A 17,624-nucleotide genomic window follows, 5' to 3' on the forward strand; every position below is an offset into this window, starting at 1 on the left:
TGCCCTCTAGTTCTGGACTCCCCCTACCCAGGGAAAAGACTGTTTATTTACCCTATCCATGCCCCTTATGATTTTATAAATCTCGATAAGGTCACCCCTCAGCCTTCAACGTTCCAGGGAAAACAGCCCCAACCTACTCAGCCTCTTAGCAAGTTTTGAGCAGAGGAAAATCACTTATAATGTGTGATTATAAGTGATTATAAGTAAAAAGAATGAGTACCCAATGCCGATTTCTCAGCAACAAACCCAAACAAGCAGACAAAACATGTCCAGAAACCCTAACCACTCTCCCCTACATCAAAGATACCTCAGAAATGACTGCCAGACTACTCAGTCCCCTTGGCATCATGGTAACCCACAAACCCACCAAAACACTAAAACAGCAGCTAATGAACTTGAAAGACCCTATACAGACAACAAGCAAAACTAATGTCACTTAGAAAATACCTTGCAAGGACTGTAACAAACACTACATTGGACAAACAGGCAGAAAACTAGCCACCAGGATACATGAACATCAACTAGCCACAAAACGACATGACCCTCTCTCACTAGTATCCTTACATACAGACAAGGAAGGACACCACTTTGACTAGGACAACACATCCACCCTAGGACAAGCCAAACAGAGACACGCATGAGAATTCCTAGGAGCATGGCATTCCAACCGGAACTCTATCAACAAACACTTGGAGTTAGACCCCATCTACCACCCCTTGAAAAAAAGAACAGGAAATGACATCATTAACCCAAAGAAACCCAAACATATAATTAGAAAGCAGAAATCATCAGCAGTGCTTTGCCTGGAGGCCCACTGAAGATGTTACCTAATAGGTGACGAAACGTCTGGAAATGAACCTTCCAGCTCAGCAAGCAAACCTACATCCATATTTAGCCTCTCCCTATAGCTCAAATCCTCCAACCCTGGCACCATCCTTGTAAATCTTTTCTGAACCCTTTCAAGTTTCACATCTTTCCGATAGGAAGGAGACCAGAATTGCACGCAATATTCCAACAGTGGCCTAACTAATGTCCTGTACGGCCGCAACATGACCTCCCAACCCCTGTACTCAATACTGTGACCAATAAAGGAAAGCATAAAATCACTTTCTTCACTATCCTATCTACCTGTGACCCCACTGTCAAGGAGCTATGAACCTGCCCTCCAAGGTCTGGAGTATCTTGTACTGTGAGTGTCTGAACATATACTGTCATTGAGATTGCTTGCCCATCATCTTTTAAGACTTAAAATTCTCGTGCCCTGTGGCACTGTTTTATCTACATTTGTATGTGATTGGTTATCAAATGCAACTCTTCAGTGCAGTGTCTAAGACCTCTCTCTTCACGCGCTCATTCCAGACTGGTGTTTCCTCCCTAACTGATGTCAGAGTCATGTGGTCACTTATGTTACTAGGATTTGCATAAATCTCAGTGTTCCACAATGGGCAGGATGAATGGTGCCTTGTTGTTCAGACGTTGCTCGTTGTGCTGACCATTCCCCACTTCATCTTTAAGGAAAGATGGCTCAGGTGCAGGATGAAAGCAGGAAACTGGCATGCACTGGCATTGGTGCTCTCTTTCATGTCCACCTCTGTCCATGCTCACACCTGATAGCCCGAATAATTCTAGTCCAATCCACCATTTTGTGCTCACATCAGCAAGGTAGCTGTGATTAGGAAAACTTCATCTTGGATGTCAAAACGGTCAATTTCCGCTTGACAATATAATGGATTCACCATTGATTAAAACCTCCCTCTCCACTATTTAATTAAAAATGACTTTTGTAATAATGAGCTGGAAAATACTCAATAAAGTTTCCGCAATGCTATTTTTATGGCGTGTTATTGGAAGGCCATATGAGACAAATTATGAAACTATTAGTGAGATTTTCTTAAAAGCAGGATCAATATATTATTTAAGTACCGACTGAATGGTCTTTAAATTTCTGGTATGAGGTGAATACATACATTTTTACAATGATAGGTAGCGAACCAAGGTCTTGGGCACCGAATTATTTCAATCATACAAATGTTATCACTCAGAAACAGCTCTTTCCATCTGCTAGGTCTCAGATGATGGTTTCCTCTCTCTGTCAATGTCTGAACTTGAAGCATTTGCTCACTCCCTCATTTAAAATCTTCTCCATCAAAGAAGTAATTAGTTGTCCTTTAAATTCATGTGTGGATTATGAAATGAAAACAGGAAGTGCTGGAGTAACTCGACAGTTCTGGCAGCATCTATGAAGAGAGGAGCAGAGTTAATGTTTGCGTGTGACATGACGTCTTTAGAAGAATTAAATGGATCATGTGTCAACAATTCCAGTCTCTGGGCACAGCCGAAAGCTCCCTTGAACTCCTTTACTGAAAGCTGAATTCTGAAATCCTGCTACTATCATGCACGACTTGTTTCTCAGAATAATTCAATTGAGGTTATCTATCACTACTTCCCTCATCATCACCTCAATCACCTCATCATCACCTCGAAAATCTTTATCAAGCTTCTCCCGATCCTTCAGAACTTGAATTAAAACTTTCTTACTGATTAGATTCCCTACAGTGCAGAAACAGGCCCTTCGACCCAACCAGTCCACACCAACCCTCCAAAGAGTAACCCACCCCGACCCATTTCCCTCTGACCAATCCACCTAACACTATGGGCAATTTAGCATGGCCAATTCATCTAACCTGCACATCTTTGGACTGTGGGAGGAAACCCACGCAGACACAGGGAAAATGTGCAAATTTCATACAGACAGTCGCCCAAGGCTGGAATCAAACCTGGGACCCTGGTGCTGTGAGGCAGTAGTGCTAACCACTGAGCCACTGGTTACCTGTAATTCCTTCTCCCTGGTAACGTTCAAGTGAATATACACCATGCTTTTATTTCCCATTACTTGTTCTACCTTCCGATAACAGGGTGCTGAAACCTGAGGGTGGTGTTTGAACTGAAGCTTTGCCCCTCTTACTCTTTACTCACCTACTCCTCCATCTAAAACTAAAGCACAGTTTATCTTTTTATGGGCCTAATTTACATTTTTTTTAATGATTAGTGTATATGCCATTCAGATAAGCAGGTAAGCAACACAGTTACATAAGATTATCAGCTCTTCGATACATCATCCGGTTGGATAACCAAAATGAGTGAAGCATGTCACTCAATAATTACATCTTAGTCAAGATTGATACAAAACTGGCTGTTCTATTCCGAACTTGTCCCATTTTCTACCCATCCCTTGTCAAATTCAGAAATGCTGAAGACGTGTTAAGCCATCAATTTGCTGCCTGAAATTTTTTTAGAAATCCAAATGTAAATTTCGACATCTTTTAAAAAATGTATGTTGAAAACTTGCACAAATTGTAGCTCAATGGAAATGAATGAGCACGTCAGGGTTTTTCACATCAGTAAGGTGTTGAAAATGATCATTTAGCCTTGATTATTACATGATGGGTATGGTATGTTCTTCAACAAATTCAAAACCTACTTACACTGCTCTTATACTGAAACTAATTATTCATAGAAATAGGATCTAAGAGTTTTCTTTATTCCTCTGGCTCCTCCAATTTCAATAGATATCTCACCTTCCCTGTCTCTCCTATTAGTTGCTATTTTTGTTCAACTCCATTGTTTCCTACCTTTCTCAATGACTCTTGTTTTTTATAAGTGTACCGAACCACACAATGCTCTTTCACTTCCATCTAAAAGTCAAGTGGAGCAGGCAGACAGAGAGAGAATTGGACAGTCAATAAGTAAATAATCTGGAGTGCTGTGATGAAACTAGTCAATAGCTCTCAAGAAAGGTGCAATTCATCCAACCCAACTACGTAATATCTACTTTCCTATCAGTTCAAAATATTCCTTCCTTAATGAGATAGTTGAGTCTGAGTTCGCAATTGTTGGATAAGCTAGTGGCAAATTAGAGTCCTCACAATGTTGTGGTTGTACCTGTCACTTTTGGGAAGTCTTATCAATCTTGAATCCATTCAGTCTTGGGATAAGGTTACTTTGACCCAGGACAACCAGCTGAATTCAATGCACATTGACCAGATTTGATGAGGATGGACTATTGCATCTCATTTCCCATTGAGAAAATTAAGGTGGTTTTATCTTGAGTCCAAGCCTCCTACACACGAATGAATCACCCTTGTTTATTGGTCCAAAATGGCATTATCAAATGAGTTCAGTGAATACTTGATGGGTATTAATGTCAAGTTAAAATGTCAAGCCAGAACTTTTATTCTGAAATCCTGCTACCATCATGCACATAGGGTAGCTGAAAAATTCCTTCCCTAGTAACAAAATTACATGTTAACAAATGCTGTGCTAAGTTTAGTATCAATAGATAATCCAAGTGGGTAATTAATCCATAGAGTGGGACAGAAAGCAGCAGTTTAAGGCACCAACCTGGAGCTTGAAAACCTTCCCAGTGCTCCCCACTCTTGTGGAGGGCAGATAGTGCCTGAAAGGGTTAACTGTCACCATGAGATAAGCTCTATCCCAACAGCTTTCAAAGGACTGAACCTGATAGGAGCTAAGCAGTATGCTGCAGAATCAAGTGCTATGACCAATGTAGCTAACAATAATGTGTACCTATTCTTAAATTAAGCCTGATGTCTCAAAGGATACATCTTGTATCTCAGATGTAATGTAACTAAGTATGTAAGAAATATTTACCATTTATTAAGATTGAACACAAGTTCTCCTGGAATGAGCAAGCCATTTGGTGTCAGTAGCTATGAATCGGTAACTATGAATCTACCTCAGATGGGTCTGCTTGTCACATCTATACTATTATAGTGTCCAAAAGGATTGATGAATTAATAATTCAGCATCTGTAGGATTGCAACTTCAGGTTGGCTGTATAAATCTCTATCCGTTATAACCTACCGTTTTACACAATCATACAGAGACTCACATAGTAGGAACTAGTTTTTCAGATCTGCCATGGTGATGTGGTTGGACAGCCTGTCCAAACATTGAGAAATGCAGTGTTCTAAGCAGCTCTTTGTGGTAGCTTATATCACATTTTCCAAGATGTGGAGGTGCCAATGTTGGACTGGGGTGGACAAAGTTAAAAATCACAACACCAGGTTATAGTCCAACTGATTTAATTGGAAGCACTAGCTTTTGAGGTGCTGCCTCTTCATCTAGTTACCTGATGAAGGAGCAGTGCTCTGAAAGCTGGTGCTTCCATACAAATCTGTTGGACTATAACCTGGTGTTGTGTGATTTTTAACTTTGAAAACGTAAGGACTGTAGATGCTAGAGATCAGAGTCGAGTGTGTGGTGTGGAAAAGCACAGGTCAGGCAGCATCCGAGGAGCAGGAGAATCGACATTTTGGGCATGAGGAATGAGACTTGTGGGCCGGAGGGCTGAGAGATAAATGGGAGGGGGGTGGGGCCGTATGGAAGGTAACTGAGAATATAATATGTAAATGAAGGTGGGGAGAAGGTGATAGGTCAGAAAGAAGGGTGGAGCAGATAGATGGGAACGGAGCGACTCAAGGTCAGTCCACAGCAAAACCCCAAAATAAAGGAAAAAGAAAACATAAAATAAACAGGAGGGATCCCTGCCATCCCCTTCACTGTCTGATCATGCAGCATTAGAAGGGCACTGCTTGTCACTGGCCATGGGTGTTTTAGAGAAAAAAAACAGGAGGGTAAGCACTACCACAGTTAGGTGGTAATGTGGGGGTAAAAGAGAAAAAAAAGGGGGTGTCAGAGGTTCCTTTGAGGGAGCTAAAAAAAGAGAAAAAATAAAGAAAAAGAACTGGAATGTCAGACAAAAATTTTTTTTTAAATAAACAGGAGGGTTGTCCACCAACACGTTTGAGATGTTCCCCCTCCAACTCTATTTTGATTTAATCCCTGGCCTCCCTTCACTGTTTGATCAAGCAGCATTGCCCTTTGGGCCACTTGGGTGTTTTCTTTCTTCCTGGTGGTGGAATATAAATAAAGATTTACACACTTGTTGTTTTTCCCTCTTAAAAAAAAAAGAAAAAGGAAGAAAAAAAGAGATAACCAGGATGATCAGACATCCGGCTCATTCTGAGGGAGCTGGATCAGCGTTAATGACTCTCCACGTGGAAATAAGAGGTGACTTAATGACAGGATATTAGCCACTATGGAGTTATTTCAGATTAGAGAAAAACATGCTCCTGAAGAAATTCACTCGCATCAGTTGTCTTTGAGGTGGGGTATACAATTCTGGCATCATGCTGATATTTGGGAAGCTTGACTCATTGCATCCTGCCATCAAAGACTGGACCCAGTATGGTTCTTTCTGGGCAAATGATGTTGGGACAGACAAAAAGCAATGAATAATTCTCCTGACAGCTTGTAAACCCACAGTTTTTTTCAGTTATTAGAAACCTAACATCCCCTAAGGCACCAGATACTAAAACCTTTTAAGCGTTGATAGACTTAGTTAAGGAATATTATGAGCCCGAGCCTCGTCTAATTCTGAGTTGCTATCAGTTTTACTCAGCAACCCGAGAACCAGGGGAATCATATTGGGACTTTTGACTAGGTTTGGACGACTGGCAGAGACATGTGACCTTATTTTAACCCTTAATGAGATGCTGAGAGATCGATTGGTATGTGAGATTAATGATGTAACCTTGCAAACCATGCAAGACTGGCTGAAGTCCAACTGGACTTCAAACAAGCAATGCACCTGGCTTTATCATTGGAAAATGCGGCAAGTGGAGTTTATGAGTTGCAGGATATTCCAATGGAAATGGACACCCTTGCCAGTCCGACTGAGCATGAGTGAAGCCAATCCCACAGCTTCACTCAGGATATATCCTGAACAGAGGGACTCTAGGTCAGTCCACAGCAAAGCCCCAAAACAAAGCCAAGCCTTGGTCAAATGGTTATAATTTTCTTTAGAATCCAGGTCATTAAGCCATTGTCGTTGCTGCCAGTATGCAACTCAAGTCAACAAAAGAGTCCCACTTGATCTAAATTTGTGGGAGTGGCTAGGTCAACCTTAGACTATGCAAGTCCTTTCATGGAAGCAATGTTCTTAGTTGTTGGGGCTGTCCTCTCAAAGTGGCCAAACGTGCATTGCGTTCGTTTGTTAAACACAGAGAAGATGATAGAAAATCCCGGAAGTGTTGGTCGCGGATAATGGGCCCCCATTTACCAGCAGGGAATTTGAGTATTTCCCAAAGTCGAATGGTATTCGACATTCAAGGACAGTTCCATGCCATCAATCATTCAATGATCTGGCTGAAAGAGCAGTCTAAACTTTGAAGGCAGGTTTAAAGAAAGCTTACAGCTTCAATAGATAGCAAACTGTCCCGATTCCTGTTTGATTATAGGGCCACCGCTCATGCAACTACAGGGATAGCTCCAGCAAAGTTGCTCATGGGGAGTAGACGCTGCACCAGGTTAACCCTAAACTTCCTGGATCTGGGGTGGTGGGAGGGTGAAGCAGCATCAGTAATGCCAATGCTGGACATATGACTCTGCTGAGAGAGAGAGAGAGGAAGAGAGAGAGAGAGACACACACACAGAGAGAGAGAGAGACACAGAGAGAGACAGATTACTTCAGGGATGAAGTTTAGTGGAGGAACCATGGGAATGGCCCTGAGTGGGTAAGAGCCATGGTTAATGTGAGGTCAGGTAGGTGCGACAGTCCTGAACAATCATGTGCCCAGCTCCTTCACAGCCTTTCTGAATATCGGGGAATCCATGAGTTCTCCCTCTCTGTCAACCATGCTGACAAGGTTGGCACTATGGTCCATCCCGAAATACTTGATTGCCTCTCTAGGGCAATTCAGGGGGCAGTTAAGAGTCAACCACATTACTGTGGGTCTAGAGTCACACATAGGCCAGACCAGGTAAGGATAAAAGAGTTACCTTCCCTAAAAATATTGATTGATTATTTTAATATAAATGAAATGCAGGAATATATGATAAAGATTGGCAGTACAGAATAGACCGAGGCAAGCATGAATGGCCTCCTGCTGTGCTCTAACAATTCTGTAATCCTAAATGTCATCACTGAGCCAGCTGGGTTTTTACTGCTGTTTGGCTAGTTTTCAATGCCACGGTTTTATTTTAATGCAATTCAAGTTTCACTATCCACCAAACCCAAACTCCTAAAACATTAGCCCTGGGCTTCTGGATTAATCAGTCCAATGTATTACTTCACATCACCAACTGCCCTTAGGTTAGCTCAAAAGGTTTACTGAGTATGCATGGCAGCCCCACAGTCTCTTTCCTCTTCTGCACTACTCCTGCTGAAACTCTGAAGCCACAGTGAACAACTGCAGAATCTGATGTTATGTTTTTAAAAAGAGAACGGTGAACATATTCAGAAGTTTTGCCATTTCAGGATGATGATGTTTCATCAAGTGGAAAATATTGTGGGAAGCAGCAGCTTTTATATTCAAGCTCTCACCTGGGAGCCATTTTACTTCAGAGTTAGAAAGTTGATAGTTCAAGGCTCACTGCAGGGCATGAGCTTAAAGAAGAGATTTGGGATGGGGAGGAGCTATTGTTACTCTCCTGCACTTACGACCAGGAAGCCTGAGTTCATGTCCCTCCAGTTCCAATGGTCTTTTATAACATCCTTGAACAGGCTGATGTGGAAAATGAGCTCCAGGCTGGTGTTCCAGTACAGTATTGGGGGAGGGAAGTACTGCTGTTGCCTTTCCATGAGATGTGAAACAAAGGCTGCATCTGTCCTTTCAGTAGGATGAAAATGATCTACTAGACTGTCTTTTACAGGGCATTATAGCCCTACCCTTCCCACTTCCCCTCCATCCCTGGAGTGAACAGTTTGGGGGAACCCATCATAATTCCAATGACTGCATATCCCCCAACTCCAGAAGCAGCTTTTATTGTTTGAAGGTGAAATGTCTGTCCCCATTTCGGAATGAAGACCCACCTCAGACTGCTGCTGACCAATCCGATTGGCTGGCAGTTATGTAGTCTCAGCCAAGAGCCACTGCTGGAACCACAAGCAGTCCTCCATGACAGCTGTCCCTGTATTTGGCACTCACAGTAAATGTTTGAGTGGGATACTGTTGGATGGGTTCAAGAGGCTGGGTGGGGTGGGTTGAAGATGGGTAAGAGGTGGGTCAAAAGGCATGTGCAGAGAAGACCCCACCCCACACTGCCTAACAATAACAGGCCCTGACAAAGATATTAGCCTTGTTGCAAGGTGTGTGCCTCTTCCCAGCAGAGTGATGACATGGGGGCCTGAAGTGGGGACACGGCAGAAAAAAAAGTGACACTTTTTCACACTTGCCCCACCCACCCCAAACCCATTACATTTCAGACACGTCCATACACTAAATTTTACCTGCACCCACTCCTCTCCTCACTTTCAGACAGGTGGGGGAGGGTAAAATTCCACTCTAGGGTGCTATTCACAGAGCAGTGGAATAATTCTTGGCAAATGTTTATCCCTAAAGAATGATTATTTGCTCACAATCCCATTGACGATGATGTAAATTTGCTGTGGTTTCTTGCAACAGTGACTATATTTGGGAAAAAACATGATATGATTGACCATAAAGTGTATTGAGGTGTCCTTTGGTCATAATGAATGATCTTTTATACATCAAAATCTTTCTCCCTTTGAAGTACAGAGGTAGGGAAGGGGGTCGGACGAGACAAGGGAACAAAAGGGATGGTCTAATAGTGCAACTCTATCCTTTATTCAGAGAAGTTTTACATGAAATGTTAGTTTTGTCCTATTGAAGAATGGTTCCTGACAGGTGCATTGGAAAACCATAGTTTGCTTTTTACATCACAGACCAATTTCTGCACATTTTTTTTCTGTCTCATTAAACAACAGAAAAGTATCTGGTGAAACTTTGTTACAGAGCCTGGCCACACCCTCTTAATATTCACTGAAACACAAAATAATGTATTTCTTGCCTTCTACAACATTTTCTTGGTAATTTGAAAGCAGTAACTCAAAAACTATGGTTTTCTAAATTTATTATATGCAATATATTTTTAAACATTTTTGTGTTCGAATGGGTTGCTGTTTGGATTTTCCTTTCTCTCATATGTACTTGTCTGTATTCTGTTTCCATTTGGCCTTATTGTTTAATCAGTGTCGATTGACCTGAGAAAATAATTAGGAGAAAGTGAGGACTGCAGATGCTGGAGATCAGAGCTGAAAATGTGTTGCTGGAAAAGCGCAGCAGGTCAGGCAGCATCCAAAGAGCAGGAGAATCGATGTTTCAGGCATGAGCCCTTCTTCAGCCCTTCCTGAAGAAGGGCTCATGCCCGAAACATCGATTCTCCTGCTCTTTGGATGCTGCCTGACCTGCTGCGCTTTTCCAGCAACACATTTTCAGCTCTGAGAAAACATTTCCATTGGACAATTGTAAGTGGATATCTATATCAAGCTATTAAGTGTCCTTTTCCTTTCACCATCGGTCCATATGTATTGTAGATAAATTTTTTTTTGATTAAATCATTTACAGTGTGGAAACAGGCCATTTGGCCCAACAAGTCCACACTGACCCTTCAAAGGGTAACCCACCCTGATCGATTTCCCTCTGATTAATGCACCTCACACCATGGGCAATTTGGCATGGCCAATCCACTTAACCTGCACATCTTTGGATTGTGGGAGGAAACCTGCACAAACACAGGGAGAGCACGCAAACCCCACAGTCACCCGAGGCAGGAATTGAACCAGGTCTCTAGCACTGTGAGGCAGCAGTGCTAACCACTGAGCCACCGTGCCACACAAACAGATTTGTGAGGCTGTCATTCCCTTAGTTTACTCTAACTCTGCCTTGGCAGTTAAAAATTAGCAGTGACAAGAAAACTATTAACAGCAGTAGCAACATTCTCTCTCATCTCATGGATTGTGACCTGGCTTATGTCTCATGCAGACTTTGAATGAGGAAAATTGTTAGATAAATCACTGAAGAAGATCACACATATTCACACGAGAGAGACAGAGAGAGAGAGATTCACAATCTGACCTCTGATGTATAACATATCTTTACAGTAAAAGGTACTTGATCAAAATGTTGGTGCACTGCATTACCTAATACAGCAGTGTATTTAGTGACAACAACACAGTAATCGAGGCAATTCATCAACTACATTTAGACAGAGCTGAGATAATGCTGCTTGAACTGAAACCTTTGAGTACCTTGAGGCAACTAGTCGATATGCATCATCTCTGATGGAAACCTGACGTCTTGGGATTAACCTCGCAGCTTGCCCTTCATCTACTTTGGATAGATTGCTGCCGCTTTGTATAAAATAATATAAAGGAAATGCTTTCTTAGTGAAAACCTGCTTGTGACATCATCTCCACATAAGGTATCACTCCTCAGAGCATTCGTCTTCCAGCTTGTCTTTCATGCATCAACTGTAGCATTCCAGTATTTTTTAGTGGTGATTAAAATAAAAGCAATTAAGTTTTCACCTTTTTTAAACCAGGATTTAGTGACTTGGTGCTTGAGTCAAAAGGGATCAATTCCATTTCCTTCGAAAGTGAAAATCTTATTTTAAAAAGGCATGAGCAGGAGAGAGAAATTATTAGATAAATCACTGAGGAAGATCACATGAGACAGAGAGACAGAGAGACAGAGAGACAGATTCACAATCTGACCTCTGATATATAACATATCTTTAGAGTAAAAGGTGCTCTAAAACAGAAGAGAGAAACTGAGATTCATGGGTTAATGTCTTAACAAGTAATCATTCAGACTGTGTTCCTTCTGTGATTCTCCATCTGCAAGTGCTGCCAATATCCTACAACATGAGAATGATGGTTCCCTTAAATCAGCAAAAGCCAAATGTCAATGTTCAAAAATTATGCAAGGGAAATCAATTCACCAAACTGCAATGTTGGAAAATCCTGAAAGATATTTCCTTGATTGGAGGTGCAACCATGACAAAACAGTAGCAACTCCTGCCTATTAGGGATATCAGAATCTGTAATAACGTCAGCAGCATTTACACAAATCTTTCTCAATGGGAGGCCAAGAGCTACCATCGCTAGATTTTCTTAAAGTCGCTTAGGAAAACAGAACTTGAACATTGCTGATAGAAAAGATGTGCCCTCAAAACTTTGCTTTACATCTGTCAGAATAGATGTAAGAAGGCCAAATTTCAAAGGGAATAATAATATATACTGCATGAAGGAAAAAAAAGAGTGCTGATTGCTTATTAAATAGCCTCTGATTAATCATGGTATTGCATGGAGAATGCACCAGGGAACAGATATCTTCTGTTTTAATTAGAAAATACAAGTTAACTCTGGCCAAGCCATTGGCATGGGGAATGTGGCAGGAAGGAGTTGTTCTCTAAGCTCTAACTACTGTTATGAAGAAGGCTCAAAGCCTCGACATGTTCTTCCTGTTTTCAGAGGACAGGGTCTTTCTTATGAATTTATGCAGCTTCCAGTGAGCACCATTAGGAGTCTTAAAATGGTTGTTAGCGCAATGCTTGGCACTCTTGGGATTGTTCAGTAAGTGCTGCGATTACAAAGGATCAATGCTAAGAGTTTTGGATCTTTTTAGGATCTTAGCAGGACTTATACACTTAATGGTAAGGTCCTAGGGAGTGTTGCTGAACAAAGAGACCTTGGAGTGCAGGTTCATCGCTCCTTGAAAGTGGAGTCGCAGGTAGATAGGATAGTGAAGAAGGCGTTTGGTATGCTTTCCTTTATTGGTCAGAATATTGAGTACAGGAGTTGGCAGGTCATGTTGCAGCTGTACAGGACATTGGTTAGGCCACTGTTGGAATATTGCGTGCAATTCTGGTCGCCTTCCAACGGAAAGATGTTGCGAAACTTGAAAGGATTCAGAAAAGATTTACAAGGATGTTGTCAGGGTTGGAGGATTTGAGCTATAGGGAGAGGCTGGACAGGCTGGGGCTGTTTTCCCTGGAGCGTCGGAGGCTGAGGGGTGACCTTATAGAGGTTTACAAAATTATGAGGGGCATGGATAGGGTAAATAGACAAAGTCTTTTCCCTGGTTTGGGGAGTCCAGAACTAGAGGGCATAGGTTTAGGATGAGAGGGGAAAGATATAAAAGAGACCTAAGGGGCAACTTTTTCACACAGAGGGTGGTACATATATGGAATGAGCTGGCAGAGGAAGTGGTGGAGGCTGGTACAATTGCAACATTTAAGAAGCATTTGGATGGGTATAGGAATAGGAAGGGTTTGGAGGGATATTGGTGCTGGCAGGTGGGACAAGATTGGGTTGGGATATCTGGTTGGCATGGACGGGTTGGACCGAAGGGTCTGTTTCTGTGCTGTACATCTCTATGACTCTATGATTCTATTCCCATGGAATGGTTGTGATACAAATCATAGAACCATCAAGTCTATACCGGCAAAACTACTCTGAATCCACGCTGGTCTTAATTTCCAGCATTTGGGCCATAGCCTTGAATACAATGACATTTCAAATGCTCATCCAAGTACTTTTTCCAAGGTTGAGGTTTCTCACTTCGGAGAAAGTGAGGACTGCAGATGCTGAGATCAGATTCAAAACATGTGCTGCTGGAAAAGCACAGCAGGTCAGGCAGCATCCGAGGAGCAGGAGAGTTGAGATTATGAGCATAAGCTCTTCATCAGGAATGTGGGGGAGGCCCAAGGGGGCTGAGAGGTAAATGGGTGGGGGTTGGGACTTGGGGGAAGGTAGCTGGAAATGCAATAGGTAGATGAATTTGGGGGATGATGGTCATAGGTCGGAATGGAAGATAGAGCGCTTAGGTGGGAAAGACAGACAGGTAGGACAGTTCGAGAGGGTGCTGCTGAGTTGGAGAGTTGAATCTGGGATATGGTGGGGGGAGGGGAGATGAGGGAACTAATGAAATCAACCTTGATCCCGTGTGGTTGGAGGGTCCCAAGGTGGAAAACGAAGTGTTCGTCCTCCAGGTGTCAGGTGGCTAGAATCGGGTGGTGGAGGCGGCTCAGGTCTTGCATGTCCTTGGCGGAGTGGGAAGGGCAGTCGAAGTGTTTGGCTGCAAGGCAGTGGGGTTGGTTGGTGTGTGTCCCAGACATGTTCATTGAAACATTCCACATATCAAGCACCATCCCAGCCAGAGCATTCCAGATTTCTCACCAGCTTCTGGGTGAAAAACAAATTTCTCAAACCCCTCTAAATCTCCTGCCGTAAACTTGTGTCCCCTTTTTATTGACCCTTCAAACGTAACTTGTTGCAATGCAATTCTTTAATCCAGCAATTTCCGTGTATTATAATAATGGCAGGTATATGCCATCATGCTGAGATACAAAGATATATACTGGTTCTTGTTTTTGCTGGATATTGTGTTATATCAACAGCCAGTTAAACCCACCTTTGTTAACAAAACCTGAAAAAGTCTTGGCTCAGCAGCGTTGATGCTGTCTGCTGTGAACGATACTGGATTTGGAAGCAGTGTTCTGTGTAATAAAAGAAAAATCAATTAGTAGAGAAAGTGATGTAGGAAAAGGAATCATTCAAAGGCTGATGGATTGAACTGAGCAATCAATAGGCAATGAAAATATGTTTTGTGCTGAGAGCAGTGTAATTGTTTCGAAACCTTTCCAAAGTGATTCTGTTTGGAAAGTTGTGATATCTGCAATCTTTATGTAAAACTGTCACTGTTTATAATCCAGAGTGGGGGAGAATGGGAGATGGATTTCTTTTCTGAGCAAAGGTGCCGAGACTCCGTTTTAAATGGCTTTAGCTGCACTTCATGAAGCTGCGTTGTTTTTCTCATAATGGGGTGATAAAGGTGACATTTCTATCGTCAAAATCTACTTGGATGGCTGGGACTTTTCTTTGTCTTGAAACTATTGGATAACCAAACCAAAACAGAATGTCTTTGCACTTTTGTCTGCTTTGTAGACTATACATGAGTAACAAAAGGAGTGCTACAATGTAATACCTTGACAAACAGCCTGGCGGGGAACATACTGTGTTGTTGTGACTAAATACACTACTGTATTAGTGATGATGTGGAGATTCCGGTGTTGGACTGGGGTGTACAAAGTTAAAAATCACACAACACCAGGTTATAGTCCAACAGGTTTAATCAGAAGCACTAGCTTTCGGAGCACTGCTCCTTTATCAAGCGGTGTTGTGTGATTTTTAACTACTGTATTAGGTAATGCACCAACATTTCATCAAGTACCTTATACTCTAAAGATGTGTTATTCATCAAAGGTCAGGTTATACTGCTGGCGAGGTACTTGGTGTTTACCTGTTGCAGCCCTGTGGCTGTTGGGATTTGGGTGTAGGATTTTCAGCAGCTCGAATTCTAAGTTTCCTGGCATGGCATTCTCATTTCTGGTCTCCTTTCTATAAGAAGGATGTTGTGAAACTTCAAAAGGTTCAGCAAAGATTTACAAGGATGTTGCCAGGGTTGGAGAATTTGAGCTATAGGGAGAGGTTGAATAGGCTGGGGGTATTTTTCCTGGAGCATCGGAGACTGAGGGGTGACCTTAGAGAAGTTTATAAAATCATGAGGGGCATGGATGGGATAAATAGACAAGGTCTTTTCTCTGAGTTTGGGGCATCCAGAACTAGAGGGCATAGGTTTAAGGTGAGAGGGGAAAGATATAAAAGGGACCTAAGGGGCAACTTTTTCCATACACGCACCACACTCTGTGTGAATGAGCTGCCACAGGAAGTGGTGGAGTCTGGTACAATTACAACATTTAAAAAGGCATCTGGATGGGTATATGAATAGGAAGTGTTTAGAGGGCTATGGGTCAAATGCTTACACACGGGACTAGATTAATTTAGGATATCTGGTCGGCATGGACAGGTTGGACCAAACGGTCTGTTTCTGTGCTGTACATCTCTATGACTCGATGATTTTGTTAATATCACACACCTAAACGGCTAAAAAGACAAAATCTGAGGGTGATGCTGCTCATTCGACTGAATGATTCTACAGTGGTCTGCAGCAGCACTGCTCAAAGGGATGGTCCGTCGAAATATTTTTGCAGGGCCCACATGGTATAACAGTAGTGGGTGAGCCTGGGCAGCTAGAAGCAGGGCAGTGTGGGCTGGATGGCAGAGGAGTAGTGCAAGTGTAGAATGGGTAAGTTGTCCCATTTGGAGTGGAAAGATCACATGGGGGGTCACCAGGAACAGCACCAAGTTCACTGCATTTGTAAGCAATCAATAAATAAACATCCATAAGTAAACAAGCAATAGCTTAGTGGTATTATTGCTGGACCTGTTAATCCAGAAACCCAGATAATGTTCTAGGGACCTAGGTTCAAATCTTGCTATGGTAGAATGTGGAATTTGAATTAAATAAAAAGGAAAAATATGGAATTAAGAAGTCTAATGATGACCACAAATCCATTGTTGATTGTCAGGAAAAACCTATCTAGCTCATAAATATCCTCTAGTGAAGGATACTGCCATCCTTACCTGGTCTGGGTTACATGTGACTCCAGACACAATATGGTTGACTCATAGCTGTCCTCTGGGCAATTAGGGATGGGCAATAAATGCTGCCTAGCCAGTGATGCCCTCATCCCATGAATGAATTTAAAAAAAAACACCTGTTTTGCTTAAAGCAGTATTAAAACATTCTTTTCATGTAACAATTTCATGTTATTTGTATAGGATATTAACACTTTAAATGGAGGAGCACAGTCTTTCATTGTTAGTCCATTTGAAAATAGATTCAATGAACCAAAAAGGTTTGAGAACTAGAAGTTTAGTGTTTGAAAATTCTTCAGTATTCCCAAAGAGGTCATTCCCATTTGGTGACATAGCCGTAACATTGGACCTCTGCTTTGTTCATTGCTCACAGATGCTGCAATCCTTCCCAATGTTTGCACTGCCCTCAAACTGCAAGGCGCCTGTGCAGTCTCCTGTTTCCAACAGATGCTGTGACCTTAATGCCCTCAAACACTTGTCAGACTGCCTTGTTTCCTCTTGCCCACAAGACAAGACAGATGACGCTGCCTTGGTCAGAGTAATCTTGCTCACTAATCCTGTCATATTTCTCCAGCTCCGCCTGTCTGTTGTAACAGCCATCCGGAGAAAGGTTTGTATTTAATGATTGCTTACACTGATAAAGAATGACATGAATCAAAGAACTCTGTGTTCTTTATTCAATTACATCTTTTATAAAAATGTGAGTGACTTCTGGACTTCCCTTTGGGTGAAGGTGGAGTGCAAATCTAAGGCTGCAGTATACAATATCTTCATCTTTCACTTCAGACATCCCAATTAACTTCTTTAAAAGCTTGCTTTAATTTTCAAAAGATACAATTAAGTCCAAAAATAGTGCCCGTCACGTTTTGTTAATGATTGGACTGTGCTGATTTCACTTTTCATTGGAATTCAGAGATTGGAAGCTGCAGGGAATAACTTGCGTTCATATGGTAAGCAAATCAATTGTAAAGAAATAAACATGCTTCCTCCTCAGTCAGTTCCCTGAAATATGTTCCCAGCATCAAGTTATGGTCTTGTGTGCTCAGATCAGCACAAGCATTACTCTATAAATAAAATAAAACCATGCTTTAATATTAATAAATATAATGTTTTCAAAACTTATTTTTTCACACAGGTCCATCATTTTATGCCAGTAAGCATAGGAGGGATTGAGAAGAAATGAGCCGTGCTAGTTTTAAATTGCATCCTTTATCAGCAGAGCAGTGTGTGCGGTACA

The 17,624-nt window shown here is 41.9% G+C and overlaps 1 protein-coding gene and 1 long non-coding RNA gene across 6 annotated transcripts in view; one reads left to right on the forward strand and one right to left on the reverse strand.

The window, feature by feature from the left end:
* Positions 1–17,624, forward strand: part of pacrg (PARK2 co-regulated) — a 299,906-nt gene that overhangs the window by 40,063 nt on the left and 242,219 nt on the right. The gene's annotated exons all lie outside the window — the stretch shown is intronic.
* The window catches only part of LOC122563544, a 30,895-nt gene continuing 15,017 nt past the window's right edge, over positions 1,747–17,624 (reverse strand). For all 4 annotated transcript variants that reach the window (XR_006315638.1, XR_006315637.1, XR_006315639.1 and 1 more), the window contains 2 exons: positions 14,301–14,385; positions 1,747–2,237 (listed from right to left, as the gene is read on the reverse strand). This is a non-coding gene — a long non-coding RNA (uncharacterized LOC122563544). The remainder of the gene's footprint in view (positions 2,238–14,300; positions 14,386–17,624) is intronic.

This window comes from Chiloscyllium plagiosum, chromosome 27 (genome assembly GCF_004010195.1).
Source record: "Chiloscyllium plagiosum isolate BGI_BamShark_2017 chromosome 27, ASM401019v2, whole genome shotgun sequence".
Classification (NCBI taxonomy): domain Eukaryota; kingdom Metazoa; phylum Chordata; class Chondrichthyes; order Orectolobiformes; family Hemiscylliidae; genus Chiloscyllium; species Chiloscyllium plagiosum.